Consider the following 23,761-nt stretch of genomic DNA (forward strand, 5'->3'; position numbering starts at 1 on the left):
GAACTACCTTGGTCAAGAATCCACTCTTCCAAGCACATGCTCACAAAATCTCCAACTGCAAGTCAGAGAACTGTGAAGTCAGATTACAGACCCTGTGCACTAACTGTTGTCTATCTGAAACACAAGCCAAATGATTCTCTGCTGAAAGGGCAGCACCTCTGAGAATTTTCCTTCAGATTTACCCAGAAAACAGGACATTAAATTTTCTGGTAATTTTTACTTCTTGCATTTAGTTTAAGGGGATGGCTTTCCCCTTAACCCTGAACATTGCAACTTATATTTACAATGATGAGACTACTCTCTATATAAATGTACTTTTAAACGTTTCCATATATGGTGGTTCATCTGGTCATTTAAGAAATACTTAATTAGGGGTTGGGGATTTAGCTCAGTGGTAGAGCGCTTGCCTAGGAAGCGCAAGGCCCTGGGTTCGGTCCCCAGCTCCGAAAAAAAGAACAAAAAAAAAAAAAAAGAAATACTTAATTACCAAAAGCTAAGTTAATTCCATGATAGCTTAGTTTTATTAACTAACTGCTAGGAGAAAAGTTGAGTTGAAGATATGAAATGATAAAATTCACAATAACCTTGATCATAAGAGATTACTGACAGTTATGACCACTTGAAGTATATCTATCATACTCTGGAAGTGTGCTTTCAAATGGGAATAAAATATTCACATTCCATAAAAATTATGACAGCCTCCTTGGAAACAGAGGTTAAATAACCATTCCTTTCCATTTTGCTTTGGTACCTGGAGCCATGTCTGGCGTCTATTTGGGGGGACATGGTTTGTGTGGCAGAGGGATCTTAAATTCTGACTCCTCCAATTGATTCCCCCATGCCCTCTGCAAACAATCCTGGCTGTACCTGGTGTATGTTTGTCCTTGATCTCAACCTAAAGTCAACTGCTAAAGCTTTTAAAGATGAAAACATGAGATCAAACTCAGGTTAAGAGGTCTCTAAAGGCTCTAGAAGCTTCTTTGCTCTTCCTTGGTGACAATGAAGTGTTACACAGTGCCCAGAATGCATCTATTCATAAAGCATAAACCCAGTGTGTTTACAATGGGATCTCTGTCTAACAAAGGTCTAGTGACTTTCTTCTGTGTTCTTAGGTATCGAGTGTGGGGACAGATGCGCCTGTGGAACCAGTGTGGGAACTCCACAAAGCCCCTGATTTGTCTTCACAATGTTCTAATTCCAAACATTTCTGAGAGCAAAAGCCAGATATGGGTACCTTCAGTTTACAAAACCCAAAGGTTAATATAGCTGTCAGTTTAAAAGGTCCTGAGAGACTAAGAAGTAGAAATGGGCTTTTTTTTTCTTTTTAGCTAAGTATCTAACTTCAAGTGGTTGCAGGCTTTTTTGTGATAGTCTATCATTCTACTTTTGATTAACAAGGCAGAGTTTGAATTATTTTTTCAAAAGTAAGGGAGATAGAGGCTGGGTAATGCTGAAGGCCAGAGACAATACCTTACTGAAGTTTTGCATTGCTTCTCTATACTTTCCTAACTGGATGAAGAAAAATGGTGGCCAAAGGAAAAAAAGAAAACACATAGAAGCCTAAAAAATCCACTTTGGAAATAAAACCCAAAAAGAGTGTGCTTTTAGATGGCCAGATATACATACAGCAACATCATGAATGCTTCCCATCTAAAAATTAGGTAAAATTTTTCAATCAGTCTGCCAACTGTAAAACAGAGCTTCAGTTATGATCAATCGAAAATTCTAAAACGCAACCCAAAATGAAATGGAAACCCCTTGTTGGCAGTTTGCTTTTTGGATTTTAGGTTATTTTGTTGTTGTTTTTGTCATTTTGCAATTTGACACAAAGTTGAGGTCATGTGGAAAGAGAGAACCTCAACTGAGGAAATTACCCCATCAGATTGGCACATAGGCAAGTGTGTAGGGCACTTCCTCCATTGTTGATTGATGCAGAGAATCCAGTCCACTGGGTGAGATAACAGCCCTGGGTGGGTGGTCCTGAGTTATGTAAGAAAGCAAGGCAAGCAAGTCATCAGCAAGCCAGAGAGCAGTGGTCCTCCTTGCCTTCTCCAGCTCCTTCCTCCAGCTTCCTGCCTTGAGCCTTTGCCCTAATTCCCTGAGTCATGAGGTATGACCTGGGAGTTGACAGATACAATTAACTCTTCTTCCCCACGTTAAGTTTGGTTGTAGCCTTTTATCAAACAAAAGAAACCAAACTAGAACACTTTGTTACACAAAGAAGAAAGGCCAAGACCTAACAACCAAGGCACTGAACCAAGCCTGAGCCTGTATTAGTCAGTACACAGTCCCCAGTCCAGAGAGTGGCATTGCCTGGCCTGGTTTTTCCTGTGCCTTGCCTGGTTTTACCTCAGTTATCTGATGTCAAGGGAGACTGCCTCAAGAGCTGCTCACAGAGAGAACAGACTGGTTTTCTTCCAGTGTCCTGGTCATCCAGGGAGGCTCGCCTTGAGTCTGGCAGGTTTTCTGTCAAGTACAGGGAAGGGTGGACGGATACACTCATTAGGGCAGAGCTTGAGTTGTCTTGAGAATTTCCTCCATAGACCAAGCCTGTGAGAATCAGCTTCGAAAGCGGCATCATTCATTAATGTTGGGAATGGAGTCCAGCATACTTCATTTTAAGTGGATGCCCTTACCCTTTGGCACTGATCATTCACACTTGGCATTGGGACCATTTATTAGGATATTATTTAGTATCATGCTATGATACTAATTAATAAACCTCAAAGGCAACTAAGGGGGTTTGGACATTCTCTAGATGTAGATCCCTCATGCCCCTGCTGTTGTTCTAATATAGATACAGGTCGCATCACCAAAGAATTCACATCATCTCTGAGCACGTGTATTTTCATGGATCTATGATGTTACTGAATATGGAGACCAATGTAAGGCAATCTACTAGGAAACAGTTAGCAGTGTCTGTCAGGGCCATAAGGCAAAATGCAAATTAGGGTGGTGGTACTCCTATTACAAGTGGCAGGCCTCGTGAAATTGATCAGAAAAAACAACAATAAAAACAAAACAAAAAAAAAAACCCTACACACAGCTGATCAGGGCGCCTAGATTCTAAAACCAAAAGCAACAAGAGAGAAGGTGAATCTACATCTTATGTTACTTACATCGTAGTGCTTACTAAGGGAGAAGCAGCACTATCAACTCCAGCATCTTCTAGTCTCATGGAGTGCCTCTGTTTGAGGCGTATCTCTGTGAGCCAAATGTCCCGAGCAGCAGTTATGTTGGTGTGGCCCCTGCTTCCACACAGTTCCATCCCGTCATTCACTAACATTTGCCTTTGCCATTTTGTCAATAAAATAAGGACAGCCTTGGTTTCTAGCATCCTGGGTTTTTGTTGAGCAAAGCAGCACTGTGGCTCATGAAAGGCATGTCAAGAGATCTGACGTAAATGAAAGTCATTGCAGCTTCCTAAGTGCACATAACAGGTGCACAACATAGATGTTCAAAATGCTCTCTATTATTTGGCTTTTTTGGAATCAAATCAGAAACAAGAACAATAGTGGCCATTTCAGATAAATTACTTCTGCGCATTTTTGCAGACTGAGCAGCTGTAAAGAAGGGGAGGGGGGAGCTGGGGGTGCTAGCCATCCAGAAGGTGGATGCAAGTCCATCTGTACTATGTACACGGTATACCCCATATGTTAGACTCTTGCCATTTGTGTGCTGTGATATAATGAGTTCTCCTTCCACGATTGCATGATTCATTAATACCACACTTTAATAATTAAAGAGCAAAACTCTGGAGGTAAAAAAAAAAAACATAGCCAAGATAAAAGTTTGTAGACAATCCATTATTTCTCAGACAGTCCCTCTGAACACTCCGTGGAGATGTGGTTTAATGATTTAAGTTCTAAGACGGGCTGTTTAACTTGCTCTGCAGTCCTCAGGTGCTGTGTTGCTAACAACAGGAGGTGAGTGACTGGCAGCCCTTCCTTGTCCATTATCCTGGACTCTCTGACCATCTTCATGTCTTAGTACTCCTCTTAGCAAATTCTAATGTTTGGCAGGGAAAGGTTTGTTGTTTTAGTCCTGTCTGTTAGCACGTTCTATTTTATTAGACATTCCTAGTAGAAAAAGAGAGGGAGGCAGGTCCTAGTTAAAGGAGACATATAATTGGGTATAGTGGGATTAACCTATTATTAGAGTACACACACTCTCTCATATATTTGTGTGTGTGTGTGTGTGTATGTGTGTGTGTGTCCCATAAAGAACTTATAGCAAATGCATTAAGAATCAGGAGGAAGAGGAGAAAGAAGAAGAGGAGAAGGAAGAGGAAGAGGAGGAGGAGGAGGAGGCAGAACACCATTTCCATTACTGTAGTTCAACTTAGGTACAAACTGTTTAGCAGACACTTGAAAGGAGCATCAGACTATAAGCACATACGCTGTCCTGGTTCCCCATGTTCCTGTGCCCCCTCTAAGTCTCAAACTTCTCCTCAGTGGGGTTTTTCTTACATTTCTATTGCGATATTTAGTGTTGCTACAACCTCAAGGCTTGGGTCAAATAAATTCTCTCAAAATTTTAGATCTCACATAGAAACAGATATATGTTTATCCAAAATGACCACTTCCTCGGATCTTTTTTCAAAGCAGGATCTCTGGACGCCAATGTCCACAGGTGGTGGGAATAGGAAATAAAGTTAGAAAGCCTATATTTAGGCATAAATCTGCCAAGTTAAAAAAATACATTAAATTCAAAAATTATAATGTGCTTTTATGTTGAAAAGTAAAGCCATGTCCTCCTGCTGAGACCCAGCCTGCTGCTGCTGCAGGTGAAGAAGGGAGGCTCACACTGTGGAGGACAGCACATGTGCTGATCACGGCTGGGACCGGATGTTGAATGGGCTTCTCTTTGGCACGAGCAAACTATCTGACTGATTGCTTGCCACTTGAACTGTGTAAATACACACAGCAAATCCTCTCTTCCAAGGATCCTTCCCCAGTGTTCTCCCTTTTACAGTAAAGCAGAATTTCCCCCCCCTTAAAAAAATAAAACAACAAAACAAAACAAAACACAGTTCAGATCTGACAAACAGAAAATGATGTCATAAGTTTGGGCCACTCCTCTGTTTTGATTTTCAATTCCTATTCTGATCACTTCTTCCCCGATCCCATTTTCTTGGAATTTAATATCGCACCACTCTCATAAACAACATCCTCAGTCCCCGAAGCCATTCTGATTCCCGGGCCTGTTTATCTTAACCGTGTGTGTTAGTGCTGGACATCCTGTCCAACGGTGAAGTTTTAAATACTATTCCTTTATTCAAGTGACAGGTTTACAAACCATTGAAATCCCCCAGCAGGCTGTGTGTTCCTCCCAGTCGCCTCTCTAGCAACTATGTGGAGCTTTTTTTAACTGGAATGGGCAAACTAAAACCAGTGCAGGCCTGGTGGCTGACTGAGCTGCTCCCTTGAAGTAACCAGAGGAAGGGACTCTACAGGGAACTCACCATGAAGGCAGTAGGGTGATGCAGGATTTAACTTGCAAAGATGCAGTTTCTTCTATGTTTGATCTATCTTTTCCCTTGTATAAAATGGGCTTCAGTTCTCATGCATAAACCACTAGGTAGAGAAATGAGGAATCTTTTGCATGAAAAACGGTGAATCTGAAGGTGGATAAGCACTTGATGTTGGAAGTGAATTTTTACTTTCTTTCCATTCGTTTTTATTGCTTTGCAGAATAGAAATTCCACAGCCTCAGAAGCCAAGGGGCCTGCGGGGAGGGAGGGGAGAAACCCCTCACCACTGCCACTCTGGGATCTCAGCTCCAGCCTCAGATATACAGACCAGGGAGGGTCTGTGGAGACAGTTGCTTGCTGCCAGATACAATGTTTCCACTTTTGTTTCCTCTGGAAACCGACACAGGACAAATTGAAAGGGTGATTATTTGAAGGCTCCACAGTCTTCCGTGATCTAACATGGCCATGATTTTCACTGAAACCTGGAGTAGGGAGCGCAGGGAGACGTCAGGCTTGTCAGTGTCTGCTGGGCTCCCTGTCAGGGAGCTCAAAGTTTGAGCTTTTCAAATGAGCTGAAGAATTCTCTGTTCTTTCTACCTCTGAAGCGGAAATGTTAGTTGCCTTTACCTGTCCCTTCCTTGACTTCTTTTTGCTGTGTGATTTTTTTTAAAGGGAGGAACTAAAGAGTAACACGCTAGTTGCATAGGTGGTTATGTGGGGAAATTCAAACTTTGTTCTGTAAATTAACCCTTGAACAATGGATTCCCTCCGAACTCTCTGATTGGTGACTGGCTTATCCAGCTGGAGATTTAGTCCAGTCCTTTTATAAATCTATTGTTTTTTTCTTATGGATTTTCTAAAAATAATCTCTGCTTTTTATGAGTTGTGGATGGGGAGATTGGACTGCAATAGACACAGTTGGGCAAAGCTAACAGACAAACAAACAACAACATGAATTATTATTGGTGGTTAAATACTGAAACTAAAATCTAGCATTATCTTTACATGGAAAAAACTTATTCTGTTTTGCATTGCTAGCATACTTCAGTAGGAAAATGCCTAAAAATCACCTTATTTAAAATTTTAGACTTTGATCATTCAATGCAAGGCAATCCATGGTGTTATTATTTCACGCGAATACATTTTAAAAGACTAGACTACAGCATTAAGCAAGGAAAGGTGATTTCCCAGTTTAGTAAAAACGGAATTCCGTGGTATCCATAGTACCCAGCATCACTATGTTCCATTCTGGATCTTGCATGCTTCCACCCAGTGAATGTCCTCACAGTATTTGGGGGTGCATCTCCCATCCTTATCTTGTAGATGAGAACATTGAAGCTGGGCTATGTAACTGCTGTGTCAGACAGTAATGGTCTGGATGGAATTGATTGCAAACCCAGGGTATCTGACTCGAGAGCACGTGTCCCTAAAAGTGACATCTTTCAGACCCTAACTCACTAGCTCCCAGAGACACAAGGTGGGAAATGGCAAAATGTCATTCATTTCCTGATTGTCATTGTAGGCAAAAGGAAGGTCCCAACCTTCCAAAGGACACAGTGATCTGTGAATAGAGGCACTTGTTACACTGTGGCTAGGTGTTTAGTAGGACAAAGTGCTGCTCACAAAATCCTGCTCCAAAGAAACAAAGCTTTGGTGTGGCTTCTCAGGCCTTGGATCAGCAGCTAGAAGAAAGAGAAGGGGTCTGAGCTGGGCAAGGACAAAGGGGGAGAGGAACCTTTGAAAAAGCTTTCTAAGCTTTTCAAAAGCTAAATCTAATTTTTCTTAAAAACCGGATTTAGTCTACAAATTGTAATCATGATGGTACACACACAATATATACCTATGTCTATACAGTTATACCTTATCTATGAAAAATATGTTCCCAAGCCTCTAGCAGATAGCTCAAAGTATGGTTAGAGTCAAACCTTTCACATTGTGGTTTTTCTCTCCTATATTATACATCTATAATATCTAATCTTTTCAATTAGGCACAGTAAAAGGTTAACCAGAACCACCATGACTCTTTTGTTTGGTGTCATTATTAATTGAAAAAAAATGATTAGATAACAAGAACACACAAACACGGTGAGCCAACTTGATGACCCCTAAGTACTAAGGACATAGCTAGTTGATGAGGTATAATAGGAAAAAAAGATGGTTTATGTTCCTGGAAGGATGGGGGTGGGTGGTGTTAGATGTTGCCCTACTTCTTGGAATGGCACAATGTTTAAAAGGTATGCACTAGTTCAGGAGTTTCCCATTTAACATTTTCAGAATTTGTTTAGGCTCTGAGGACCAAAAGTGAAGCAAGAAAAGCTTCAACAGGGATGGCACAGACATAAGTGTGCCTTGCAGGGGATGGTGTGAGTAGCAGAGGCTGTGATGGTGTGAGTAGCAGAGACTGTGGTGGTATGAGTAGCAGAGGCTGTGATGGTGTGAGTAGCAGAGACTGTGATGGTGTGAGATAGCAGAGACTGTGATGGTGTGAGTAGTACAGACTATGGTGGTGTGAGTAGCAGAGGCAATGATGGTGAGTAGCAAGGCTATGGTGGTGTGAGTAGCAGAGGCTGTGATGGTGTGAGTAGCAGAGGCTATGGTGGTGTGAGTAGCAGAGGCCATGATGGTGTGAGTAGCACAGGCTGTCATAGTGTGAGCAGCGAGGCTGTGGCCTGAGGCAGTACCCTGGCTTTGGGAGACACCATTGTCTAGCTGCAGGAGCTTTGCTGATCTCAGGCTCCCTGAAGCTTGGTCTTGGAAAAAGAACAACAGGAACAAGACTCAAGTTCATTGTACAGTATGAAGCACTGTGGACGGACTTGTCTGCTCATGACAATCTGACAGTGTCTGTGTTGCATCCTCAGTCAACCTGATGAAGCAGGTCAGGTCATTACACTTAGCAGGCTGATGATTCTAGTCCACCTGATCCTAAAGGCCGTGCCCTTCCCACAAAGGAGCAACACCTTTCTTTAGAGGAGTAAATAGATTTTCTTTTATGTGCATATATTATTTTTTCTACTTGAAGGTATTCATCACATATTGGGATGTTGATTATTACTAGTGAGAGAGGAGCATTAGTGTACACATACCCAAGCATGCACAAATGAACACGTGCAGTCACACATCGCAATGCACACACACACACACACACACACACACACACACACACACACACACATGCACACATACACAGGAGCATCTGTGTACATACATACACAAGCATATTCAAATGAGCAGGTGCACACACACACACACACACACACACGTGCGCGCGCGCACTGAGTTAAAAGCTGCTGTGTCTCAACTGGGATACCAAATAAGGAAAGAAATGATAGACTTGTCAATGAACTACTAGGAAGAAAAATGTATCAAAAGTTAAAATTAGATCTCTACCTCATAGAGTTTCAAGAATATCCTGGAGGCAGAAGCGTCTTAAATATGAAAATCAACGCAGACACTTCAGAAGGAGGTGCAGCTTCAGCACGAGTGCGAAGAGTTTCCTGAGGACTGACCACAGAGGAGACACCACCTAAGACACAGGCAACAACTCTATTAAACGCGATCTCTGAGAGACTCGTCTGTATCCCGGTCATCCGTATCCATTTGTCTGTCTTCCTTCCTTCCTTATACTCCCTTAATCCTGTTGGCTTTGTCTGCCTTGTTTTCCATTCCCTTTCTCAGGCATCCACTTCCAGATAACTTTACTGAGCTACCCTCCTGCAGCAACACTACTTAGAGAAAGGCAATCAGGGCAGGAGAGATGGCTCAGCGGTTAAGAGCACTGACTGCTCTTCCAGAGGACCTGAGTTCAATCCCAGCAACCACATGGTTGGTGGCTCACAACCATCTGTACTGGGATCCGGTGCCCTCTTCTGATGTGTCTGAAGACAGCTACAGTGTATTCATATGGAAGAGAGAGGGGCGGGGCAATCAGACTCTGGTCCTCACAATTATAATTCTGTTGCCCAGCAACTACCTATATTTGAACTTTTTCACTTGTGGTTTAACTGTGTTCTCCACACTGCTTGACATATTATTCCATTGACTTTCTTTATTTTGGGCAGCAGAGGAATTTCTGCTCTAGAATTCTAGAATTCGACTACATGTAGAAAAACATATTCAGGGGGAGACAAGAGTGTCTCAGCCATAAGAAAGACTCCCTGGCTAATGACTGAGGTTAGGTTCCCAGCACTTACAAGGTGGCTCATAACCACTGACCGCTACAATTCTGAAGAACCCAATGTCTTCCATTCCATAGGCTCCCGCATGCGTGTGGTACCCATTAACTCATTCAAGCACAAACACACACGTACACATAGAAACAACAAACATATTTGTTTTTATAAATTTTTAAAGTATTCGAGAGGTTACATGAGTGAATTCTAGTGTATGAGTCAGGTAGACAGCATTGCTGTGTCCTTCATACAATAAGAACCAAGGTTGCGAACATCCTAGCTGACCGCAGCCGAGGCAATGTCTCAGAGCACATTATGCAGATTTCAGAGGCTAAGGTAGCCTGCTATCTTAGAATTCCACTTCTATACTCAATGGCACATTTTGGGTATGCTTTATTGGCATATATGTCATATCAATTTCTAGATATTTTGTCTTAGAAATCAGCTGATTTTGCACAGCACTGAGAGGTTACAAAGTAGGACATTGGAGGATCAGAGGTTCTTCTGTCCTGTGCTGTGTCTCCCACACGGGCAATCCATATAGGAGTCCTCCTGCTGCTCCTGCTGGGTATGAGGATAAGGATGGTTCTGGTGGTGGTAGTGGTGGTGATGATAATGATGGTGATGATGGTGGTGATGGCTGTGGTAATGATGCCAGAGATGCTGCTGCTGCTGCTGCTGCTGCTGCTGCTGCTGCTGCTGCTGCTGCTGCTGCTGCTGCTGGAGATGATAATGGAGATGATGATGATGATGACAACAATGGTGTTGATGATATTGAAGGTTTTTTCACTGCAGTGGACCACTTGCTGTTTTTATAATCTATTACTGGGACATATATGATTTTGAATGTTGGTTGGAGAAATGGTTAAATCAACACTGATTCCACAGCACAAATCAACCAAGGATTGGTGAAAACAGTGTGAACACGCACATACAAGCACACACACACACACACACACACACACACACTAAACTAAAAGTCATTTACATGCAATGCCACTTCTCATTAGAAAGCTAACAGGGCAATGAAACCAAGGCATTTGTTTTGCTCACTATGAAATTGCAATGCCCATGACCAAGGATGTGTTTGGGAGCTTATATCTTGAGGAGAAAGAAAAATAAAATCTAGAAAGTATTAGAGAAAAGAATTTGTTGAGAAGAGGGAGCCCTTCCAGACTGGAAAGAACAATCCTGATTCTCACACAGGGAATAATCATCAAGAGAGCAAGAGTTTAACTCTCAGGATGTTGTCAGCATCTCAGGCGTAGGTGTGACTTGATATGAGGCATGAACGGTGAATACAACTATGAGGGCATTGTCCCCAGCGTTGTGTGTTCTCGGAGCCTGTTACCTCTCATTCCCACTGAATGTCTTACTGCATGCCCAGACTACAGTTTATACATTCATGGAAGTGGGGTGCAAATGTTCAGGTCATTTCCAGCCTGGGGCTGCTGGGGATAAACTCGGATGGACTTTGACGTAAAAGCTGTGCGTGTAGCTGTTTCCACTGTCCTTTTAATCCATAAATCCTGACTGGTAAGTCTGTGCTATAAATCAGATGGTTTGCCTCTTTGAAGAGGGCCGACAATTCACCCTTCTGGGTCATTTTAACCGTAGCTACCCTCGTGATCATGGAGTCTGCATCTTTGTAGACGGCTGTTGAATGAAGGCCTATGCATGAAAGAGTGTAAAAACACACACTTTGAAGTGCTTAGATTTCTTATTATATTTGGGGATTAATATTCTAGAAATATTTCAGGATGTGAGTCTTTTTTTCTGATACATGCTTCAGGGATATTTTCTGCCAATTCACAGGAGTTTGTACCAACTCGAAGTGTCTTTGAGGAGCCGGAGATTTTAATTTGATGAACTCCAAGTTTGTGGCTGTGTTGTAGCTAAGACATCGAATTATTCCAATGCCTTTTATAAATGTTCCCTTGCTTCGATGCATCCCCGAACATCGTGTAGAGAAAACCCACAAGCAATTGATTGCAAAAGATTCCAAAGCTGCATCTTAACCTCTAAAAACCTCGAGATCAGAGAGACTTGAGGCCCCAGGGAAGGGGGAGGCCTGGTGGCTGGGGAGCACCCTCGTGGAGACAAGGAAGAGGAGGAATGGTTTGAGGGACTGTGGGAGTGGGGACTGACTGGGAGAAAGAGCCAACAACTGGAATGTAAATAAATAAAATAATTTAAAAAAAGAAAAAAGAAAACACATCGAGATCACTGTAGACTCTGGCTAAATCATGAGAAATTGTACAGAATAGTAGCAGAAATATTTGCCTAGTTTTCCCAGGGTAGCGTGTCAGATCAGTGTTAACACATGTGGGAAACTCACTTTGAACAGAGGATAATTTCAGGAACGTGGGTACACTGTCACTGTCTTCAGACACAACAGAAGAGGGCCTCGGATCCCATTGCAGATGGTTGTGAGTCACCATGTGGTTGCTGGGAATTGAACTCAGGGCCTCTGGAAGAGCAGTCAGGGCTCTTAACCTCAGAGCCATCTCTCCAGCCCCTCCCTGCATCTTCTAATACTCACTGTTCTCGCTCATTACGTTCTTGCTTATGGTTCATTTTTTACTTCATTTTTGTAACAAGTCAAAAACACAGGTGAAACTCCATTATTTTGCACTTTTCTACCCAATCAGCCCTATGAACATGTATCTGCGTTTAGTAAGATGTCTCCTCCTCCTCTGAACTGTTGTGAACTAGGTACTTTCTGGCAAATAGAGAACCAGTTTTCCCCGGTGAACTGTCACTGTGTAGCGACCACACTTCAGGACAAGCCCAATGCCTGGTAGTTGGCCAGGAGAAAACAAACAGCATGCTTTGTGTATGTGATGGGGTTTTTGGTCTTACTGGGTTTTGGTTTGTTTTGATTTTCCTGTTTGCTTTGTTTTATTTTGGAAACACATACACAGGGTACCTGAAATCTGGTGGGGAGAATCTAGAAGTTGAGAGAGAGGAAATTATTAAAATATATTATATAAAAAATTAAAGTAAAAACAATAAAGAATCAGTCGGGCACGCACGCATGGGACTATCTTGTGGTTTCTCTGCCTTATTCTATTATGTGTCTTTCCCTGTATTGATTGATACCATATTGTCTGCAATTACTTCAGTAATATTCTCCCATTTTGTTCATCTAAAGAATTTCCTTTAGGTTAGGACCCTGAGTTTCCATGTGAATTAAAATTGTCCATATTTGTAGAAACCACTGCATGAGTTTGATATGAATTACTTTACCCGACAGAACAAATTGAGAATTAATATCTAATAGGTTGGGTCTTCCATTCCCTGAAATACTGCATATGTCTTCATTTAGTCAGGTCTTTGATTTAGCTCACCCGCAATGAATAATTTTCAGCTTTGAAATCGTATATGCACCATGTTAGATTCATAACCATTTCATTTTCTCTGTAATAATTACATATTGTGTTTTTAAGGTTTCCACTCATTTGTCACTATTTCATAAAGTTATGACTTTTTTCTCTATGTTGACTTTGTACCCTAGAAACTTTCTGAACTTGTTAGTCCTGAAAAATACTATTGAAATTACTTTTGCTTTTTATTTAGAAAGTTATGTCAGCTAGAATTAGGGGGTTTTGCCCTGTATTGCCAGGCTACAACCCTCAGTATCACATTCCTTAGGGGTGGTACAGACCAGCAAACAATGCTTCTCATTTCTGACCTTAGTAGGAAGAATCCAGACTTTCACGTTCTACATAATGGCGGCTATAGGATGTCTCATAGTTGGTCCTTACAAAATTGAAACTCCCCACCACGCCCATTTCTAAGTTTTAATAATGACTTACATTGGTATTGGTCAAGTGACTTCCTGCTCTAATAGATATAACCATTATTCTCTTTTCAACTTACTAATGTGATGGACTGCATTGATTGTTTATCGAATGCCAAATTGAATTTGAACATCGAGAAGAAATGCTGTCTGGTTACTGTACATAATTCTTTGAGTTCAAGTCATCAATGTTTTGTTAGAGCTGACTGAGAGACGGTCTGTCAGGTCCTGTGTACCTGACATTAATTAATGATAATGATGATGTTAAAGTAGTGATTGTGTTGTAGAACTCCTGTGTAACTTCTGAGAAGAAGTAGTGAGTTGGTGTTTCTTCTGCTTTGAACGTTTGGTCAGGTTCACAGAGATTTCTTTACTGGGAAATCTTTTAATTTACCAATGCAAAATCTTTAGAACTTCGTGCCTATTTTGCATTTGTTGATTTTTCTTAGCTGGTTGTTCTGAAGAGTTAGGTTTCTTTTTCTTCTACATCACTGACGCCGTAACATATCAGAGACTTTTCACTTACGTCTCCTCATTTTTTACTTTTTCCTTTCCTTTTTTCTCTCTTTTCATTTGTTTGCAGTGCCAAAGAAAGAATCAGCAACTCTGTGTCCTACGTAAGAACTCTCCCACTGAGGTGTACTGTACCTCAGACCCTTGCTCCCTTGTACGCCACTACAGACTCTCTCACAGTGTACGCCACTACAGACTCTCTCACAGTGTACGCCACTACAGACTCTCTCACAGTGCTGCCCATTTCAGTCTTGGAGCTGATGGATGGCGTCTGTCCAACCATCTTTCTCAGGATTTCAGAGCTGACTTTTTATCACACCTTTCTTTAGCTTTCTGAGCTTATGACATTTACTTCTGATTTGTAATCTTATGGCATTTTCTCAACTTTATTGTAACTTTCTTCTTGCTTTTCTTGATCCTGTGTGTGGGAATTTTGTCTACTAACCTGGGATTTTTGTTTTCTTTTCTAATGCAAGCATTAATTCTATGAACATTTTTCTCAGCAATACTTTACTGATACCTCACAAAGCTTTATATCTTTAATTTTTTCCATTTTGTTTTATTTCTTAGGTTCTTTTCCTACATTCTTTATAAATTGTGATTTATCAATATGCTGGACAATTTTCAGGACCATGGAGTATTATAGGATGGAGAACATATCTGCAGTTTCATTTTCAAAACAGTAGGCATGTTTGTGACCCAGAATTTGGCTAAAGTCTAGAAAAACTCTCTGGGCTCTTCTCAGTCTATAGAGTTAGTTATTCATTAATTCCACATCCAGGCAGATTTTTCTATCTCATGGACCCAGTGATTGTTCATTGAGTCCAAAATTATGATGGTGTATTAATCTTCTCTTTGTAGCTCCATCCATGTGGATGAGGTTGCATGTGACTGATACTTAAGTGTTTAGTGTGATTATGACTTATTTCTGCATTGATTCTTATTTTGGTGTGTGTGTGTGTGTGTTTGTGTGTGTGTACACGCACATGTGAGTGAGGAATATGTGTGTAGACATATGTGCCTATGTCTGTGAAGGTGTGCTATGGACATTTGGGCTTGTGTGTGGAGACCAAAGCAATGCTTCATGTGTCTTCTTAGCATTCTTCATATTAATTTGATGTGTGATTGGGGTTTTCCTCTGAACCTGTAACTTGAAATTTTTCAATTAGAGTAGCAGTCACTCTGAGGAGCCTTCCTACCTCCACTGACTTAAATACCAATCACATGCAATTTCATCTACATATTAGAATTGATGGAGCTACTAAAAGAAGATTAACATATCATAATTTCATGCCTCAAAAGCTCTCTGAACAATCACTGGATCTCTGAGATAGAAAAATCTGCCTGGATATGGAACTAACGAATAACTCTATAGACTGAAAAGAGCCCAGAGAGTTTTTCTAGAGATCTGCCAGATTCTGGGTCACAGACTTGCACAGGACCACATTGGGCTTGCTACCTGGGTGCTGGGATCTGAATCTCTACCCTCATACCTCAAGCAGCACTCTAAACCATGGAGCCATCCCTCTAAATCCCATATACTTTACCTTTTGTTACTGTAGTCACACTTGTTTTCCAAACTAATACTTTCACCCTATCCTTTACAATTCATTTGCTGTACCCTCTCATATATGCTTTTGTATCTAAAATGGGTTTCTTGCAGGTAGTGTAATGTTGGATCCTTTTTGAAAAAAATTCACAGTACCAAGTTTTATCATTTGATTGATAGCTACAGCCAAGAAATTATCATCACTAAAGTAGATATTGATATGCAGTTATAAATCCCTAAAGTTATTATTTTTCAAGTTCTCCTTTGCTTCTTTTAATATTCTCAAGATTCCATCATGAGTTATTAACAATATTATTAACTATATAATTTTCAGAATTTTTAGTGGAGGTTGTTTTACCAAAATTAAGTTTTAATGCATGCTTACCATTTGAATGGATCAAAGAAAAATTAAAATTTTATCAATTTATAGCAGTAATATTTCATGACTAAAGGATGAAATATGGTAAGAAATAGTTTTCTGCACTAAAAACATTAGAAGAAAATATGAACTTCATAGTAAAAAATAAAATTTCAGCAAACAAAATGACAAATTATTTAAAAAGAATCCATTAAAACTTTAGCAATAATGTGCAAAGAGGCAGTGGTATATACAATGAGTTTGATTGAAAGACTGTAAATCATACTTCTCAAGTCAAATAACACATGTACATGTCAATAAAATTTATAACTATATAAAATTGTTCTATAATAATAAAAGCATAAGAATAACCAAACCTATTCAGAATCAGCAAGATAATGAAAGGGGCCTAAATGGCTTCTCCACTTATCTTAAAAATTATAACAATTAAAATATGATCCTCTTCCCTGAACAGCAATATACACTAATAATAAAGATAAATACTCCAGAAAAAAATACAAAAAAGAAGGTAGATTTGTTATATAGACAATCTTACCATTTAATTGAAATTTTCAAAATTATTATCAGAATGGTACATTTTATTTTTATAAATTTAATTTTGAATCTGGTAGCACATATCCCTATTTTGTTTTACCCTCTAGCATTTGGCATGTTTTATCCATGTGCTTTATTTATTTAAAGATACAGTTTTATATTTGTTCACACCTAAACCATTGATTTTTTTTAAAGTCAATAACTTCATTTTCAGAGATTATATTGCAATACATCTTAAAAGGATTATTCTCTGTAGGACACACCCAAAGGTATAATTCATTTTTCTTCTGGGATAGATTATCTAAAAATTTTCATGTTTCATCTTTGTCTAGAACTCCAATGATCATTAAATAATACATAGTATAACATTAGTTGAAACTCTCAGGTATCCCAAGGGCATAACAGTTCTCATCAAGGAATGGTATTAAAAAATTGCATATTATTAAAACTGGACATTTTTGACCCTACAAGAATTTTACATTGTGTTTAACATTAACTGCCCATTTTGTTCTTTCTTTTTATTACTTATTCTTCTCTCATACATTTCATCCGGACCTTAGTTTCCCCTCTCTTCACTCCTCCCAGTCCTCTTCCAACCTCCCTTCTCCTTCCTTTCCCTTCAGAAAAGAACAGGCCTCACAGAGATACCAACAAATGTAAGTTAAAATAAGACTAGGCACAAACCTGCATATCAAGGATGGATAAGGAAAACCAATAGGAGGAAAAGGGTCCTAAGAGCAGGCAAAAGAGTCAGAAACATCCCATTCCCAGTGTTGGAAGTCCCACAAGAACAGCAAGCTACACAACCATAAGGCATATGCAGAAGACCTAGCTCAGATCCATTCATGTTCCCTGATTATCACTTAAGGGTCTGTGAGCCTCTATGAGCCCTACTTAGTTAATTCTCTGGACTACTGTATTATTGTATTCTTGACCTCTCTGGCTCCTACGGCCTTTCCTCCCCCTCTTCCATGGGGTCCTTCTCTTCCATGCTATCTCCTAAGCTCCACCTAAGGTTTGGCTATGGGTGTCTATATCTGCTCCCATTGCAGGATGAAATCTCTATGGTGAAGATCAGACTGTCCTTGATCTCTGAGTATAGTAGAATACCACTAGGAATCATTTCATTGGCTACTTTTGCCAGTCATGTTTGGTTGTACCCTAGGTCTTTGGGCTATCCAAGCCTCTGGTTCCTGGACATCAGGTGTGGGCTCCCTCTTATGGGGTGGACCTCAAGTTGGATATGTCATCAGTTGGCCATACCCACAAGTTCTGTGCAGCTCATTTTGCAAGCAGGGTAGATTCTAAGTTTTGTGCTTGGGTTGGTGTTCCATTACAAGGGAACCATGAGATCTTTCTGTGGGAAGAATATTGACATTTGCTTTGTTCTTAGTATAACCATATCACATTGTTACTAGGTGTGGGACCAAAGAGGTTTGGGACCAGAGGAGAGCAGGCCTGGAGAAAGAGTGGGGTTGAATTGTATCCAAACCCCTGAAATCTCCATCCTGAGATCAGCAGAAGCAATATAGATCCCCTTCTGCCCGAGACCTGCATGTCTAGGTTCATGTAACTCTGCACCCCACCTTTGCCCACTGGAGGAGTCATGTAGTCCTACAACCTGATTAAACTTCCTCTCCCCCTTTAAGATCATATTTGGCAGCACTTGGGATTCCTCCTTATGCAAGTGATGCATCCCCAGAACCCTGCCCCCCCGCCAATGGCCAATGATGTACACTCACCCTGATAGCTCCTACTCACCACCCCCAAAGGTTTAAATAGCATTTTCCCCTCCCCAGTAAATGAGCTGAGCTATCTATCTCACTGAAGCTCTTCCAGAGACTGTTCTCACCGTGCACACTCACTGAGGTCTCTGGCTGAACCTCTTAGCTTTCCCTCCTAGGATCTGTGGGTTCCAAACACAGGTCAATCACACTGTCATGGGTGAGGAGGGAGGCAGAGCCTGAGCTTCAACTGGGCAAGTGGTATATGTGATATAATATCTATCTATATATTTAGATATTACATTAGCATTAATTCAGTCAGATCTGACACATGAAAGACTGATAATGTGTATCCAGTTCACTTCATTCTGTGGATTCTCATTCACCTTTTTCTAGTCGCCAGAGGTATCCATTTATGTAATACAAAGTAGATAACTTTGAAATAAACTATTAAAAGCATTATGTTCTTGTGAATATGTGAGTAATATTTAAAAGTCCCTCTCGATTTTGTCATATGCCATTTTGCAGATGTACATTTTCAAAGGTACTCAGAATGGCTGGTGGGACCAGGGAACTTTGACCTATTTTGCTCTTGTGATATACTTGGCCCCTTTGGTAACTTTTTTTTATCGTGACATTTTCTTTTTATTTGTATCTTTTATTCTCTCTTTTTCCTTTTTGATAATGCAAGCAAGCTGCTGCATTAGTTTTCTTCTTGTAATTTCGAAGGTGAAGATCCTGTTTTAACTGTAGTATTCTGCACACCTCCACCCCTCTCCTCTTCTCCAGTACAAGAGATTGACCTTATACCTGGGATGCACTCTACCACTGAGCTATACAACAGGCTTGCCTATAAGGTTCCTTTAAGACACAGAAGGCTTTGGAATAAGGTCTTGCTATTGACTCCTTCAGGCACCAAGAAATTCCTCTGCTCCTCCGTTCTTCAGCCAAGAGAATTTAGGTGTTATTACTATAAAGCTGCAGAAACAGATGCTGTGTTTGTAACCTGTTCTCAGTCTGCTGAACGGGGACAATAAGTGTCCAAGTTCTCTACCTACCATCCAATGTAGCATAGTCCTCTTTTCAGAACATGGGATGAGAATTTTCTGTTAACATCTTTTTTAGATAGCTCAACAGCAGGATACCTAACTTGAGGTTTTAAAGAGTCATCTAATGCAATTTAAATTTCCAGAATAATATTTTTCTTCACTTTACTTCCTTGTAGTCTGTTTGCTTGTATTCATTGCTGTTGTTTCTGTCTTTTGCACATCTTAATGAGACTCTGTGGACAGAAAATTGGTGTCTGAGTTCAAGGTTGTTCTTTACCCCGCTGACACTAATTGTCATGGAAGGAAAGCTACAAGGTATTTTTGAAATGGAAAAAAAAAACAGAACAAAAACATCGACTTCTCAAATTACGGAGTTTAAACCAACAACATGCATCTTTGTGTGTATAAACCGAATATGGGATCAACCTAAGAAGATGGATTTTATATGCTGAATATGGACCTAGTTTGTTAATTGTCAGATTTTAAATCTGATATTTAAATATGTGTGGAAGTATTTATTTATTCAGCTTCCTCAGGAAAGTATTCAAACACACAATGGCCTACCCTAAAGGTGTAAACGCTATAGTACGACAGTATAGTCAAGAGTGATACTTCTAGACCATCACAAATATAAATGCCGTTACAATGTTTACAGTTCAACTCTCTAGAACCATTTCAGTGATCCTGTTTCCTACAATTTTTGAGGTCTTTCAGAGGACATGAATACATCTTAACTTTAGAATATTCCTGACTTACGACCTATGTAGTTTACAAAGATAAAGTATCTGGAACCTGGAGGGACCAATGTAGTGATCTTTCAAAATGTCAACTGTTGCAAAAGTTCTTCCTTGTTCTGACAATTTCCTGAATGTGAGTCATAGTGTGGCAGACCAAGGATCCATTGGGGAGTAGATTTTTTTTAAAGAAATGATTAGAATTATTTGAGTTGTTTTTAATAACTACTTCTAAACATCACCTAAATAAAATGTCCATGGTTTTTTTCCGTGCTTACAGCTGAAGCTTAATTTATAGTAGTGCTTTGAACTGAAAAGTAGGAGTTTGAATCCCTTGTTATAATTAAAAGTTTACTTTCCTATCATTAATTCATTCTATAATGGCATGCACCAAATAATACAATAGTAGTAAACCTTGGAAGGAAATTTAGATAATATTAGCCAAATCTTATTATTTAATAAATCTTATTATTTAATTAATCTTATTATTTAATTAATCTTATTGTTAATCATTATTTATTAATTATCATTTAATTTATAATCTTATTATTTAATCTTATTAGTCTTATTTACAGATGAGGAATCAGGTCCCATAGACACAGCATCAATGATTTGTGTAGGCAAAGAATCACAATGTCTCTAGCTTTTGTATTTCCCAACCAAAACAGGATGAAGGCAGAAATTTGGAGTGCCTGATCAAATCTGAAGGTCTGATCAAAGGAATTGGAGGTATCTGAGTTCAACAAATCTTACTGGATGCTTGTCCTTAAGTAATGGAACAAATTCCATACATTCACGCTACTTGCATGCCCTCTCTTTAAATGTCTAATGGATGGTGACTATGTAAGTGTATGAAATACAATATTCCTTTTGCTAACACATCATCTATTTATTATGTATGGACACTGTGGCGAGTAAACTACATATGCCTATAAAAATTCTTAGCTCTTCTCTGTAAATTTAAGTACCATATGCAAGTCTACAAATGTAAAGAGAAAATTTGACCATGAGGAATAATTTGTACATCTAATTGCAAATGGTATCCACCAGGCTTTGTGTAGACCATCGCTAACAGATTTCTCAGACTCTTTGCAGGGTTGTGTGATATTGTCCATCTCTCTTCCTTGCTTGCCATGCATACACAGGGACCTCTCCAATAGGAGAGTGGCTGTGGTTCTTCTTTCATATGCATGTGCAACTCCATTTTTCCTCTAAGGGAGCACATGAAGTCTGACTCACCCTCCAAAGCTCCTAGTGGCTCTGTAATGTCTTTACCTTCTGTTCTCTCCTGGTCCACTCTCCCTCTCTCCAGTCAGGTATTCTTGGGACACCCTCCCATGTACACAGCTTCCCATGCCCTACATCCCATCCATTTCCCAAGAACCTATCTAGAGTTGTCTATGTATCCAATCTGGGTACAGGGAAAATGGATCTGAGTGGAAAGCAATCTAGTCAGCTGCTTTTACTTTCATTGGTCACCTCTCCTTCCTTTGGCCTTCAGAGAAGCTTCCTAATGTTGCCAGTAAATAGTTTGCTGAGAACTTTGGTTCTTTAATCTCCACAGACTAGGAGGCTTATTTGTGTAATATTTTGCAAAGAAACGGTTACATATTGTTCTTCTTCGTCTTTGCTCAGTGAAAGAGATTCCTTATTGATTCACAACATAATTATTTCTGCCATCACTGGAGATAAAACTAGTATTCTTGTTTCCTTTTAGACCAAAGCCCCTCTGAACAGCAGGTACTGGGAATCTCAGGCTATTGCTGCAACAGGAAATGTGTAGGCTCATCCAGCTTATATCTTTCCAAATTTCAGCGGTCCTGAACATGGTTCTATGTCTTGCCATTTCCTGCAGCTGCCCAGACTCTGGGACAAGAACACATTTCTATCTGTGGGTGAGTGATGCTCTCCTGAGCCCTGTCTCCACTTAAGTGCCTGGATTCATCTCTGCTTTGCATTGAATCTTCCTGTCTTCCCCTATTTCAACAGCTTTTCCATGACCTCAGCCAACTGAAAGAGATTTCCTTCCAGGCCAATCTCACCACAGTCACAGAAGAGAATAATTTAGTGTTGTGTTGTAATTCCACAGGAAACCCATTTCCTCCACTGAGAGAACTGAGTCCTGAGCAATCTTCTCCCTTGAGGTGTCTAAATGTCAATCTAAATGTCCAAACTCTATTTAGGGAGAATGGGTAAGCTCTGGATGGACGCTCCCTTTTACTTCGGCCAGAAGAATCTCAAGATCCTGCGGTCAGAAGCCACAGTGTTTCCCTCTAGAAAGAAACCAACCACTCCAATAGCTACTCACTCATATCTGAGTATCTATAACACGCATGGTATCCCTGACTAGGCACAGTCTAATGGCTGGAGTCAGAGGGGAGCTTACCCTTCATAGCCTGGTCCAGCCTGTCCTTGCCTGATAGATGAGCAAACTGAGACCTGAGACTTGGGGAGCCCCTAGGGAGGCCTCTTGTCTTTCTGAGGCATGGACTGGGGACATGAGCAAGGGAACAAATGAGAACAGGAACGGACAGCGCAGCTGATGTTAGAGATGATTAAACCATCGTTCTGTACATAGGACTGCTAATCATCTGATTCTGAGTCAGGCTGAGGAATATATCCCTGCCGAGTTGTGTTGTTATGCCTATGCTTTCTTAAGAAATCATTCGACTACATCTTTTATGAAAACTTAGTTGAAATATCAGCTCTCCAGTTTGAAATGAGGAGGTAAAGTATGTGAATATTGTCCCTGCCCTGCCCTGCCCCAGAGCTACACTGACATTGACATTTAATCAGAATGGAAAACCAGACAGGCCAAGATTTAAAAGCAAATCGTAGAGAGAATAGACAGGAATATAGTAGCTGTTGGTATGGTTGGAGGTGCCGTGGAGCCAAGACCACTGAGTGTAGAGAGGCACCCATTGGTACATTCCAGAATGAGCTCCTATAAGTCACATGTCCACTGGATTTGTTTATGATCTCCTAATAAACAGTTACAACTGCTGGGAGGTGACATAGCTCCTGTGATAAAACCTGGTGTCTTAGTCATGGCCAAGAAGCAAGTTGGGGAGGAAAGGGTTTAATCAGCTTACACTTCTACATTTCTGTTCATCACCAAATGAAGTCAGGAAGGAGAACTTGGGGTCATGAAGGGATGTTACTGGCTTGCTCAGCTTGCTTTCTTATAGAACCCAGGAGCACCAGCCCAGGGATGGCACAGTCCACAATGGACTCTCCTACCCTTGATCACTAATTGAGAAAATGCCTTAGAGCTGGATCTCGTGAAGGCATTTCCCCAAGGGAAGCTCCTTTCTCTGTGGTAACTCCAGCTTGTGTCAAATTGACACACAAAACCAGCCATTTACACCTGGTAGCCACAACATGCCTGGAATTTGGTGTTGAAGCAAAGACTAGTACATTCTGGAATGGTTTTCACCATGCAGGCTCTGATTGTCTGCATATTTTGCATGTACTTGAGACCCTGAGGCAAAGACAACACATGGGTTGCAGAAGACTCCTTCAATACCCTTCTGTACTCAAGTCAGCAGTCTTGCAAGAGAGGTAGATACTGGAACTTCCTCATTTGTAACTCATGACTATCAAGGTTTAGTGGTAAGCATCCCAAGAAAATGAGGACAGGAGAGAAGTCAGAATTCTCCGTGTGCAACAGCATGGCTTTTAGAGCAGGTATCTACACCCTACCTGTGGAGGCACCGTGAGAAGAAAAAGCCAGAAGATGCAGACAGGTGCCACAAGAGCCAGAGGCCTCAGGACACAGGATGGAAAAACCAGCTTCTTCATGCTCAGAGTGTGCCTTGTGCGTGAACAACAT

The 23,761-nt window shown here is 40.5% G+C and overlaps 1 long non-coding RNA gene across 3 annotated transcripts in view; it reads left to right on the plus strand.

The window, feature by feature from the left end:
* LOC120094677 (uncharacterized) overlaps positions 1-23,761 on the plus strand; it is a 47,389-nt gene that overhangs the window by 12,002 nt on the left and 11,626 nt on the right. For all 3 annotated transcript variants that reach the window (XR_010054779.1, XR_005489124.2, XR_010054780.1), the window contains one exon: positions 8,871-21,824. This is a non-coding gene — a long non-coding RNA (uncharacterized LOC120094677). The remainder of the gene's footprint in view (positions 1-8,870; positions 21,825-23,761) is intronic.

This window comes from Rattus norvegicus, chromosome 9, assembly GCF_036323735.1.
Source record: "Rattus norvegicus strain BN/NHsdMcwi chromosome 9, GRCr8, whole genome shotgun sequence".
NCBI classification, from domain to species: domain Eukaryota; kingdom Metazoa; phylum Chordata; class Mammalia; order Rodentia; family Muridae; genus Rattus; species Rattus norvegicus.